General features: G+C 43.0%; 1 long non-coding RNA gene across 1 annotated transcript in view; it reads right to left on the reverse strand.

Moving 5' to 3' along the window:
* LOC105491134 (uncharacterized) overlaps window positions 1-5,131 on the reverse strand; it is a 28,172-nt gene extending 23,041 nt beyond the window's left edge. The window contains exon 1 of the long non-coding RNA XR_011607234.1: window positions 4,954-5,131. This is a non-coding gene — a long non-coding RNA (uncharacterized lncRNA). The remainder of the gene's footprint in view (window positions 1-4,953) is intronic.
* Window positions 5,132-8,845: the final 3,714 nt, after the last annotated feature.

The following is an 8,845-nucleotide window of genomic DNA, read 5'->3' on the forward strand; positions in this document are numbered from 1 at the left end:
CTCCTGGCACCCACTCCAATTTTGAAGCAAGGTTGGGGCCAATCTTGGGTGCTGTTGCAGCCTGGCCAGGTGTGTGCATACTTAGGGCAGCGCTGACATGCCAGCCCCCTGCTACCTTGGCCCCCTCTGGACTTTGGGCACCAACAAGCACAGGAGGGAGGCCAAGGGAGGCTGAGGGCAGTTTGGGGCTGGCCTGCAGATGCCCCTTGACATGAGCAGCCTGGGCATCATGAATGGTAGCAGGAGGCAGAGAGGCTTCTGGGCAGAAGGAGGTGGGTCGCCAGTGAAGCCCCACCTTCAAGCTGGGGAGGACCTGAAGCCTGGGGGCCAGGCTGCCGGTCCCATGGACCGGAGTGGGAACTTGTGGTGCTTTTTCCGGACCCTCCCATGGCTGCCCATAGACCAATCAACATGCACTTCCTGCCCTCTAAAGACCATAAAAACCCCAGACTCAGCCAGACTTGGGAAGATGATAGGACAACCAGCTGCAGAAAGGAGCTACCCAATGTTGGTCTCCTTGAGTTGTTCTGTCACTCAATAAAGCTCTTCTCCACCTTTCTCACCCTCCACTTGTTCACGTACCTCATTTTTCCTGGATGCAAGACAAGAACTTGGAACCCTCCAAATGGCAAGGCTAAAAGAGCGGTAACACAAACACGGCTAAAACACGCCCCTTGCTCATTGCGGGCGACAGAGAAGAGAGAAGGAGAGAAGAGCTGTGGCCCTTCAGGGAGTCCGGACCTAAGAGCTCCCCACACCAGGACTGTGACACCTCTTTTGGGGCTCTGGAGTTCCTGCTGTCTCCAAGCTTCTGGGTGCCACCATGTTCCCCAGTGTCAGCTGTGGAAGCTGCTTGTGGTACACCTGGTCCAGCTATAGCCTTGCAGGGAGCCAGTGCCCATGCTAGCACCTGGAGCTGCCTGCCCCACTGCAGCTGGTGTGCCTGGCTGGGCGCAGTGGCCAGACCCCTTGCTTGCTCACACACCCCTTGCCGCTGCATGCCTGACTCGCCCTTGCTAGGCCTGGGGGATCCAGGCTGGTACCACGAGCTGAATGCAGCCTGTCAGGCCAAGTGGTGGAATGAGCCCAGAGGGCCCCAAGCAAAACTCAGACACAGGCACCACTGGCCACAGAGGTTTCCAGCTGGCAAAGCGACACCTCAAGGATCCTGTAACGGTGGGACAAGATGAGCCCAACTTCACTGCAACTTACTCTCTTCTTTATTTTTGAGAATTTATGTCCTATCCCAGTTCTTTCCTGTGCATTTTCTTCCACTTCTCAAAGCAAAACACTAAAAGATCTGTTTTAAGATATCTGTCAGTATTCTTTGGGTCAATTGGTTAGTCAGTTATTCAGTGAACTGGCTTTTAGCAAATGGGTGATCCAGTGAGATGGCCATTGGTAAAATGATGACTTAGCGAATCGAATAGAGTCAGTTTCACTTGTTTCTCGTCTTGAAAGTGATGTATGGGCCATCACCAAGAATAATATAGATCAACCATGACTTGTTCACGCCAGCACATTGATTTCCCCATGTCCTGTTTCCTAAGTGTCAATCTCATGCCAACTTCATGATTTTTGCAGTATCCTCATAGTACCTATACTATTACGTATTTAATATTTTTCTTGAATCTGACACACCTGTAAGTTTTCATTCATTATTTTAAAGGGAACTTTCATACTGAAAACTGCCAGACTATGCCACTCCAAAATGTGCCAGTGTGACATGAGGATTATTTTGAGCTGTAGACACTTGAAAAAATAGTAGGTATGAGAAGGACCATCTGATCTTTGCTTTTTCTTCCTAAAGGAAGGCATAAATCCCCATATGGAAGATGTCCTTCGTATACCACAAAGAAAGTGACACTCTTATCACTAGAAATGGGGAGTCAAAATTCAGACCAATCTGCAGAAACTTTGTTAAACTAATCCTTATCTTCCTAGTTACTTTTCCACCATAACTGACCCGCCCAAGCCCCTTCCATTTGTCACACTTTAATAATTTACTCCTCTTTGTCCAATTCAATATATGTGTTCTACCCCAACTGCCTGTTTGGGTCTTATGAGGGCTTCTGTGTCATGGAAAACTTATATTAAATAAATGTGTATGCATTTCTCCTGTTAATCTGTCTTTGGTCAATTAAATCCTCAAGCCTAGCCAAAAACCCTGAAGGCAGAGATACAATTTCGCCTCTCCTTCAGTATTGAGCAAAATATTTGTGCATTCATAAGTTTGACATGCCAGTTATATATAATGTGTATATATAATATATAATTTTTATTTATTTATTTATTTATTTATTTATTTATTTATTTATTTATTTGAGACGGAGTCTCGCTCTGTCGCCCAGGCTGGAATGCAGTGGCACGATCTCGGCTCGCTGCAAGCTCCGCCTCCTAGGTTCATGCCATTCTCCTGCCTTGGCCTCCCCAGTAGCTGGGGGGCACCTGCCACCACACCCAGCTAATTTTTTGTATTTTTAGTAGAGACAGGGTTTCACCGTGTTAGCCAGGATGGTCTCGATCTCTTGACCTTGTGATCTGCCTGCCTCAGCCTCCCAAAGTGCTGGTATTACAGGCGTGACCCACCACGCCCGGCTGCCAGTTACATATATTTAAGTGCACATAAAAAATATTTAACTATTTGGATAAAAAATGTTCATCTTTGAACTACATGAACTCATCTCCCATGTGAATATACACTGGGAAAACAGCTGGAATAAAGAAATAAAGAATATGATCACATAACACCTTGCATAGCAGCTGTCTGCCCCACAGTAATATTTCTCGGACCAGTAGTTCTTGACCACAGCTGCACCCTGCCTCCTCCCCAGGCCAAGTGAATAAGGATCCCTGGGAGAGTGGGACCCAGACATGAGATTTATAAAAGCTTCCAGTTGATTCTAATTGCGGCCAGAGTTGAGAATCACTGTGCTAAACCATATCATTCTGGTAAGTTCCATCAAGGCATGAACCCAGACAGCTTAATACTCTATCCCCTGCCTTTAGAACAATAGCTGCCCAAGTCAGTGTTAAGCTAGTTTATATTATAGACAGGCAAAAAGGAGCCAATATCTCCATCTGGGGAGCAAAATGATCACTTATAGTTCTGCATTAAGGTGGGGATACACTGCTAAGACAAAGAATAAGAGGGCTGTCGGAGAAGGCTGTGCTCTGAATGAAGGGGTTAGGAGTTTCCTTCAATTGTATCTTTTGATTTTTTTTTTATGTTTCCTCTTTGCTACTCTTCACTTTTGTGGTCCAAACAGGATCTTTGAGACCTAACCTCTGTTTCGAATTTTCTCTTTGTCCTGAAGCATAGTGGCTTAACTTTTCGCTGCCTCAATTCCCTCATTAAAAAAAAGAAAAATCAAATCACTGAGCCAGTTAGTAGATGTGTTAGCTATGCTGGAGTTATGGTCTACAGAAGGCCTGGTGAATAATAGCTTACTTTAAAAGCGTATCCAGGGCCGGGCGCAGTGGCTCACGCCTGTAATCCCAGCACTTTGGGAGGCCGAAGCGGGTGGATCACGAGGTCAGGAGATCCAGACCATCCTGGCTAACACGGTGAAATCCTGTCTCACAAAAAATTTAGCTGGGCGCGGTGGCGGGCGCCTGTACTCCCAGCTACTCGGGAGGCTAAGGCAGGAGAATGGCGTGAACTCAGGAGTCGGAGCTTGCAGTGAGCCGAGATCGTGCCACTGCACTCCAGCCTGGGCAACAGAGCGAGACTCCGTCTCAAAAAAAGTGCATGTATATGTTTTCAGGAAAGATTCAGAAAATAGTGTTCATGATAGAGAAACTCTCCCTCCCTTTCCCCTACACAACCCAGGCTAAGCATACTTGGAGGAACACAATGTGAGCTTTCACTGTGTTGGCAAGGATGTTTATAAATGTAAATGTGTGTGTGTTTACCCAAGTAATTTAAAAATAACCGAAGTGAACTAAGTAAGTACATGCCATGCTTACCAAGAATATTAGGAAGCAAAGGTCCTTAAATATCTGAATTAGCTCTGACACTGATTCAGGAAAGAACTGGCTCACAAGTCTTGCATAAGACTTATGTAAGAGCTTAGATGTGGTGCCCGAACTATTCCAGTTATCTACAGCATGAGGAAAAAAGCAAAGTATGCTACATTGTTGATACTTGCTCAGTTCTTTCCATTTCAACAGCTTCCTTGCTTAGAGAAGTAAAGCATCTCTGTTTCTTTTTTAAAAAAATGCTTAAGTATTCTAGTGTTTGCTACACACAGGTAGAAGTAAACTAAAAGAACAAAGCTATGGTATAGGTAGTAAGTAATTTCGAAATTAGGTAGAGATTTAAATTTGTTCATATATAGGCAGTAACAAGAGTTGTCATTGTGATAAAACTTGAAATTCCAAGGCCACATTCTGCACGTAGGTATTACAGATTTTCCCACATCTTAGAAAATAGCTTCTCAACATTTAGATCACAATTCATCATCTTAATCATTATATTCTGAAAGTGATTTTTGTCAAATCTGATTTCCAGATATTTTGACCAAAATAGTAATGATGATCATACATGACTCAGATAGCCTGGTCTCTACCATAAGCTTCTGCTTGGTTCTCATTTAAAATACACACACACACGCGCGCGCGCACACACACACACAGATGTAGAGATATATAGATATTCCTCATGGGGCTATTTGATATAGAGAAAAGAAGAATTTTAGAGTCAAACCATTCAATATAAGTACAAATACCAGTACCATCACTTACTTGCTGTAAGACCTAAGAAAATTAATTACTCTGAGCTTATTTTCTCTATTGTAAGATGAGAATACTAATATGTACCTCTTAGGGCGGTTGTGAGGATTTAGATTTAAATAATCAGCGTGTGTTAAGTGCTTACTATGTAACAAGCATGTTCTCAGCACTTTAAAAAATTATTGAATCCTTATATCAAGAAGTAGGTATTATTGTTACCGGGGATTCTGAGTTGGGATGGGCCCTTCAACCAAGGAGATCAACAGAGCCAGAGCTCTAGGTCAGCAGTCTCGGTTCTTGTGATAGTGAGCAAAGAAATGCAAACTAACACCAAAATGCAAGCTGGAAACAAAGCTTACTGAAACACAGTTACACACTCTCAAAGGGAGGGCGGGCTGATCTCTGTGAAGTGAAATCGGCTCCTCTTTACAGAGCTCAGGGCTTTTCTGGGGTTTGTGGGGAGGAGTTGAGCCTGGGCTGTGTTTGAGTGACAAGATGATGTTATTCGATTGGCATTTATAGTTATATCATTGAAATTAAACTATGCATGTTTTTACCCATAATTCGTAATTCATTAAGGAAAGCCCACTCCGGGGGGCAAAATCACATGTAAATTTTATTATAATGACTGCATAATGAGGCTGGGGTTACCCAGGTTTATGGCCTAGATGGACTGGGCATGCTCCTCGTTAGGGGATTTTTATCTGTGCCCAGTTCTTTCTCCAGGGTGTGCTGGCCACAGACTTTACCACAAGCTCCGTTCATCAGGGTGGAGTTACGGTGATCTCAGGGGCTGAACGTGGGTGAGTCAAGGACCCATCTTAGTGACAGCACTTCTGCTGTCTTTTCTCACCCCCTGACGGAGCCTGGGAGTCACACTGTCAGCTGCCCTGGTTCTCAGGGCTTTGTCTTCAGACTGAATTACACCACCAGATTTCCTGTTCTCCAGCTTGCAGACAGCAGATCATGAGACTTCTCAGCCTCTGTAATTATGTGAACCGATTCTCATAATACATCTCCTCTTATAGATCTCTATATATCTTATTGTTTATGTCTCTCTGGAGAACTCTGACTAAAACAGATGACACCAGTGTCAACCTGTCCGTTAAGTATATGTAAAGCTTTCTTCCCATCTTGTTTTTAGATGAAAAATAAACATAAATCAATGTTCTCCAGTGAATCTTCTCATGTACACCCAGAGGAGCATATACTCCACTTTGGACACAACCACCCTAAGGCAAAATTAAAGTTAGAGAACGTTAAAACTAAAGTTCCTCCAAACCCATTATTTTAAGAATTAGCATGGATAAAGTCAGCATCCTTGAATGTTTTTTACAGAATTGTTTATTCTTCCTCCTCAACAAACTCTTTCTGGAAATTAGAATTTAATACAATATTTGTTCAGCTATTGTTCTTTTTTTTCTTTTTTTTTTCTTTTCTTTTTTTTTTTAATTTATTTATTATTATTATCAGCTATTGTTCTCTTCCGATGCTGTCAGATAGTTTTGTAGCACCGATTACAGAGCTATTACGTGTGTGCAAAACTAATTGCAGTTTTTGCCATTACATTTGCACCCACCTAATAGCTTATCCCATCCTGGAGTTTGTGGCAGGCTCATGATGGATGGACCTCTTCTAGCATAAAATAGCAATACATTTCAGTTTGTTAAGCAGCATCACTGAGGCAGACCTGTGGTCCCCAGGGAGATTAGGATGTGCATCCACAAAGGTGGTACAGTTAGGCTGGGCGCGGTGGCTCACGCCTGTAATCCTAGCTCTTTGAGAGGCGGAGGGGGAGGGCAGATCACGAGGTCAAGAGATCGAGACCATCCTGGTCAACATGGTGAAACCCCGTCTCTACTAAAAATACAAAAATTAGCTGGGCGTAGTGGCGCATGCCTATAGTCCCAGCTATTTGGGAGGCTGAGGCAGGAGAATCACTTGAACCCGGGAGGCGGAGGTTGCAGTGAGCCAAGATTGTGCCACTGCACTCCAGCTTGGTGACAGGGCGAGACTCATCTCCAAAACAAAACAAAAAAAAGGAGGTACAGTTATAGGTCAGATCTGGTTTCATAGACAAAGACCAGTTAGCTCATTTCATATTTAGAAATCATGTGATTAAGATACTTAGATATGATTAAGATTAGTTTAAATATAGTTTGCAATAAGAATAGAAACATTGAAAATCACTGTCATGCTTATGCAAAAGTTACTAACTGTACGAGCATTTTATTTTATGGCTTTAGAAACAGTGGATTTAAAAAAAATGAGATAAGAGAGGATGTCAATTTGAGGACTGCACTAAAGTTATGCTAGAAATAATGAGCCCCTTCTTTTCCCCTTGCCACCGTGGATACAGTTCATAGCTGAAGAGAATATCAGAGCAGCTATCTATGAATACAAGACACAATCTAATGTTAGCCATTTACTCTGATTTTTCTTGAGACATGTGTGTATTAATAAAAATAGAGAATAGAGAGGGATTCAATGATCCTTTAATATATGAATGATGGCAATTCTAAGACTTTAAGTTGTAACTGTAGCTGGATATTTAATTTTTGATTTTAGAATATCAGTCAACCTGGTTCCTTACTTTGTGCCAAGTAGTGCCTGTCACCTGGGGAACGTGAGTGTGGAAACACCAATGCCACTTTTCATTAGTTCTTTAAAACTTTTCTGCACACATGCAAAGCAAATCATCTTGCAGCTCTTGGGAACTAAGCCCTTTGTTAAATTCATCAGCTAGCAACATATTCCCTCCATTATGTAAATTTTGTGGTTGAGAAGGGTAGGAAAATAATAAACATGCTAAGTCCTCTTAGTAACTGAAGGGATGGATTATCTCCTGGTTAGGGCTGGGTTTCTATTCTCCAGTCAAACATGGAATGGCACTGGTATTGAAAACATACAAAGAAGTTGAAGGAATGATACAGAGAATACCTGTATATCCATGTTACAGATTAAATGCCATCTTTGCTTTATCTTTCTATGTATAATGCTACACACACACACATACACACACATGCACACACACACACTTTTTTCAGTATACATTGATGCTCCTTGCAAAACTGATTATTTCACTGATGGTAGCTAAACCCTGATTTAAAAAATTCTGTCATTTTTCAATACATATTAACTGTCATTCTTCTGAAAAGAAAATATTTATTTTGCTCAGTGATATGGTTTGGCTCTATGTCCCCACCCAAATCTCATACTGAAATGTAATCCCCAATGTTGGAGGTGGGGCCTGGTGGAAGATGATTAGATAAGGGGCTTAGCAGTATTCCTTCAGTGCTGTTCTTGTGATAGTGAGTGAGAGAGTTATTAATATCATGAGGATGCAGTGGCTCACACCTGTAATCCCAGCACTTTGGGAGGCCAAGGTGGGCAGATCATCTGAAGTCAGGAGTTCAAGACCAGCCTGGCCCAACTCTACTAAAAATACAAAAATTAGCCGGGTGTGGTAGTGTATGTCTGTAGTCCCAGCTACTCAGGAGGCTGAGACAGGAGAATTGCTTGAACCCGGGAAACAGAGGTTTCAGTGAGCTGAGATTCCGCCACTGCCTTCCAGCCTGAGTGACAAAGCGAGACTCCATCTTAAAAAGAAAAGAAAAGAAAAGAAAAAGCACTAAAATTTATATCCGGCCAGGTGCCATGGCCCATACCTATAATCCCAGCACTTTGGGAGACCAAGGCAGCAGATCACATGAGGTCAGGAGTTCAAGACCAGCCTGATCAACATGGTGAAACACTGCCTCTACTAAAAATACAAAAATTAGCCAGGTGTAGTGGTGGCCACCTGTAGTCCCAGCTACTCAGGAGTCTGAGGCATGAGAATCACTTGAACCTGGGAGGTGGAGGTTACAGTGAGCTGAGATTATACCACTGCATTCCAGCCTGGGCGACATAGCAGGACTCTGACTCCAAACAAACAAACAAACAAACAAACCTGATATCTAGTTGTTTAATAGCCCGTCCCACCTCTCTCTCTTCCTTCTGCTCCAGCAGCATAAGATGAGCCAGCTTCTTTTTCACCTTCTGCCATGATTGTAAGTTTTCTGAGGTCTCCCCAGAAACTGATGTCACCATGATTCCTGTACAGCCTGCA

This window comes from Macaca nemestrina, chromosome 8 (genome assembly GCF_043159975.1).
Source record: "Macaca nemestrina isolate mMacNem1 chromosome 8, mMacNem.hap1, whole genome shotgun sequence".
In the NCBI taxonomy this organism is placed as follows: Eukaryota; Metazoa; Chordata; class Mammalia; order Primates; family Cercopithecidae; genus Macaca; species Macaca nemestrina.